We start from the raw sequence: 4,762 nt of genomic DNA, 5'->3' as shown, positions 1-4,762 counted from the left end.
AAGGCCCCAAATGGCAGTTTGTTTCCAATTTAAATAGATTTTGCCTGAATTACAGCAAAAGCACAGTGCAATTAATGCTTCATCCCAACTTTGCCTAGGGTGCATCAACAGCATTTTCACCCTTGTTTTTAATTGGGTCATCATCAGGACAGGGAAGCACTGTTTGAGCAATTATAAAAGTTCCCCACAGTCACCTGCATCATCATCACATCACCGTGGTGAACTTCCATTCCCCGGCATAGTTGTTAAATTGATCCGTGCTGAACTTTGATTAGTCCTGAACTTTGAGTTTCAATTCTTGGCAACATTTTGGTATAGTGCCTGCCCTTGAGTGGTATATCGTGGAAATTGAGATTTTGGCAACATAGAGAAGTCCTTTGTGATCAGTCCAGTGATTGATTTAATTTTTGTCTTATAGTTGCTAAATACAGATATAATGTAAACTCCAATGTATCCTATGCCTTGCTCTACTATGACATGTAAAACCTAAAAGTGCATTTCCTACTTTTTAAATACATTGCATTGTGCCCTCTGGGCTGTCCAGAGCCTACACTAGGAGTGACTTATATATACTACAAAGGAAGCTTTGGGAGAGGGAAAAGGGTTATTTTGAAAGGTCAAAATGGCAGTTTAAAACTACATACACTGGCTGCAATGGCAGGCCTGAGGCATGTTTAAGGTGCAACTTAAGTGGGCTGCACAATTAGTGCTGCAGGTCCACTAGTAGGATTAGATTAAAAGGCACAGGTAGGCCACGTCATTAGGGACTTGCAGGCAAATTAAATATGCCAATTAGGTATAGGCTGATATTACCATGATTTAGGGAGAGAAGCACTTTAGCATTGGTTTGCAGTGGTAAAGTGTGCAGAGTGCTAGAACCAGAAAGAACGAAGTCAGCAAATAAGAGGTCTGAAGGCAAAAAGTTAGGGGCATGGATGTGTGCCACATGGCACTCTTAAAAAAGCAAAAAAGTGTTTTTTTAAAGGAAATCGGTAATTAACACCAACTTGAAGTTGGTGGTAATTACCGATTTCTTAAGGCCCAAAAGCACTCTTTAATGTGCTTCCTACATTGCATTTAAGGAATCGGTATTACCGATTCCTTAAATGCAAGAGCAATAAGGAATCGGTATTAAGGAATCAGTATTTACCGATTCCTTATTTACTGATTCCTTACCTACATTAGGAATGGCTATATACCGGTCGTAACGCTGAAATTTACCCAATTTCGGAGTTACCGACCAATATTTAGCCACCTTTATCTGGCCCAAAATGTCCCAAAAAAGTGAAGGTATCTTGATCAACACATTTTCATGAGTGAAAACCAGGGAAAATGTTTGCAATTCATTTGAGTTGCTAAGTTGCTTGAAACAATTAGAAAACATACAGCCTCATGCATCAAGCCAAAATCCAGTCGGTAAAATACCGAATCGCTAATAACACCCGTTAGCGATTAAAAAAAAACGAATCCCAATGCATCAACCAAAACTGTGAGCAAATAACGAATCGCTAAATGAAATCTGGTAAAATACCAATTCGCAATTAACCAACATGCAAAAATACCGAATCGCTAAATACCGAATTAGCAATCACCGAAATCACTAATAGCTCCCGGCAAGTGCCAATGGCTAATAACGAATCGCTACCCAATGCAACAACAGTCGCAAATACCGAAAATCCCAAAAATGGCTATTTAGCATGAGCTAAATAAGGGGAATCAGAACCTGGAGGTAAAGTTAAAAATAAAAATTGGTGAATAAAAAAAAATGATTCTACAGGTGCAACTGATTGTGGTAACCACCAACCCCTTAAATGTGGCCAAGGAGACCCTGTTGGCTACCACAAAATGGCAGCCCTCTACGTGCTTGCAAGGAGGATGCGTATCAATGCGGCAGGACAGCGCAGGAGAAGGGTCCAGGAGAGAGTTTTCAGACTGCGCATCACCTTGCTCGGCCAGAATGAGGACGAGGTGTACGAGAAGTATCGACTCAATCGTGCCATGATCATGCGCCTCATTGCAGACCTGGAACCATTACTGCAGCACCAGACACACCGGACCAATGCTATCCCTGCGCACGTCCAGGTCCTATGCAGCCTGCACCTACTGGCCTCAGGAAGTTTCCAGGGGGTAATTGCGGTAGCCGGAGGCGTATCGCAAAGCGCACTCTCACGCTTCTTCCAGAAATTCCTAGATGCCATGCTGACAATGCTACACTCCCACATCAGCTTCCCCACAACCCCACAGCAGTTGGACCGCAACAAACAGGCATTCTACCAGGTGGCACAATTCCCCCATGTAATTGGATGCATCGACTGTACGCATATCGCCATATGTCCACCGGCAGGAAATGAGTACATATTCCGTAACCGCAAGTCATACCACTCAATCAACGTGCAGGTTGTGTGCGATGCCAATCACATCATAACGGACCTAGTGGCACAATTCCCAGGGAGCACACACGACTCCTATATATTCCGCAACAGTGGAATCCACAGGCGTCTACTCAACGGAGAATTTGGAGAGGGACTCCTGCTTGGTATGTACAAATCCCGCTTCCCAACATGAACACCACACATGTATGAACTTCACCATTGCTAAGTCTTTGCTTCTATCTTCTAGGTGACAGTGCTTACGCCCTGCGTGATTTTATACTCACCCCATACATCAATCCAGCAACCCCACAGGAGCAACGCTACAACGCTGCACACATTAGCACCAGGAATGTAATAGAGAGGACATTTGGGATTCTGAAGAGTCGCTTTCGAATCCTACACAAGACTGGCGGCGCCATGCTATACAAACCTGAAACCTGCTGCCGGATTATTGCCGTATGTGCAATGCTGCACAACATTGCGACCAGAAGGGGGATACCCATAGAGGTGGACAGGAATGGGGACCACCGGGATGACCAACCACCCGCCCAACACCGACAGGCACACGTCCCTGACACAGCAGAGGGCCATAGGAGGCGGACATACATCATGCAACATCATTTCTGAATCAGGTGAGAATGATACATAACTAATTTGTTGGGGGTGCAACTGTTTAATGCACAGTAGCACTGCGGTAGGTGCAACAAAACAAGCAATGGAAAAATATGCACCACATGTAAGAAGTTAAAACAAATGTGCGTTAAAGTCACGGCTGTGCAGACTCAGGAAGGGGAGGACCATGGTTGCCCCACCACGGTCAGGTAGGCCTGTAATTCTGTCTAGTGGCGCTTGCCACGTACACCAAGCCTCCGCTCAGGTGTCTCCGACACCTCACCACGCCCTGTCCCCGTGGAGGCCCGCGAACTGTGGCGCCTGGTGCTGGCCTCTGCCACTGACACTCTGCTGACACTCGAGGCAGCCGCACTGCCATCTTCCCCTCCCAATGCACCAGCACTGAATGTGCCGCTCTGTAGGTGTTCGACAGCAGCGGTCATCTGCCCTAGTGCCTTTGCTACATCCCCGCAAAAGTGCCCAAGGTCCACCTGCAAGGACACAGAGCGGCGTGCCGACACTGCGGTGCTGTTGCTGAGACGTGTGATGGCCTTTGTAGAGGCCGCGGACCGCAACAACTGCTGACGGTGCCTCCTCTTCTCGCACTCATGGCCCTCCCTCATGGCATGGGTGAGCTCTTGGATGTCCTCCCTGAGGTGCCCATTGCCCTCTGCCACCACAGTGGACATGTCCCTAACCGCCGCACTCATGGCACGCATTTCCCGAGCAAGGCGCACGATATTAGAGCTAATTGTTGCCATGTGTCGTCCCTGCAGGCGCTGTACACGTAGCATCCTCTCCTCGATGGCAGAAGTGTGTGGGAGATCACGGTCGCCTGAGGAGACAGAACTTGGCCGAGCCCTGCACCGCTGTTGGAGTCTGGCGCGTCCAGGTGGTGCAGCAGGCGGTGTGATGGTGCGCAGACTTTGTCCCAATTGTGTGGAGGGTGTTTCCATCACCTGCAAGGGCGCTACTTGGGACCTGCGCCTCTGCGCTTTAGTGGCTGTTGTTGCTGCAGCTGGTGTGGATGGTGCAGGTGCTGGTGTGGCTGGTGCTGGTGCTGGTGGTGCTGGTGCTGGTGGTGCTGGTGGTGGTGGGGTGGCAGGTGGAGGTGATGGATGCGCATCCTGCGCTGTCTCCATGTCGGAATCCACCGGTGTCTCAGATATGATCAGCTGGCCGCTGTCGTCCGATTCCCCAGGAGATGCATCTGTGTGTGAAACAGTGCATGGTTAGTGGGATAGTTACACCTCCGTAGTGTTGTACACGTACATGTCCCTCTGTGATCCACTAAATAAACAGTCTATATCCATGTTCAACTGATGTGGTGATCCGTAATTGTATTTACGCCTGTACATGCACATTGGGCTGACTAGACTACAACTCCCATGATGCACTAGTGTTAAGAGTAAAACTGTGTGGCCCAAAGCTGCATACACACTCAGGTCCTGCTGGGGGCATGGGAATGGATTCACGCTATGCTGGGTATGGGCACAGGCATGCATCTTACCTTGGGCACTTGTGGCTGCGCCGGACGTGTCCATCTGGGTCACTCCCACGACGGCTTCCCGCTCGATCGTCCCTTCCACCAGGTCCTCCAGGGCAGTGTTGGATTGTACTGTTGAAGGGCCGCCTCCGGTCCTGCTCCCCTCCCGGAGCCTCTCCGCAATCCTCTCCTTGGCACGCTTCCGCAGGTCGTACCACCTTTTCTTGAGGTCGTCGATGTTGCGGGGCGTTACACCAACTGCATTCACCCTCTCCCGGATGCGCAGCCATAT

The sequence above is a fragment of the Triturus cristatus genome, chromosome 8, assembly GCF_964204655.1.
Source record: "Triturus cristatus chromosome 8, aTriCri1.1, whole genome shotgun sequence".
NCBI classification, from domain to species: domain Eukaryota; kingdom Metazoa; phylum Chordata; class Amphibia; order Caudata; family Salamandridae; genus Triturus; species Triturus cristatus.
This window is presented reverse-complemented; position numbering follows the sequence as displayed.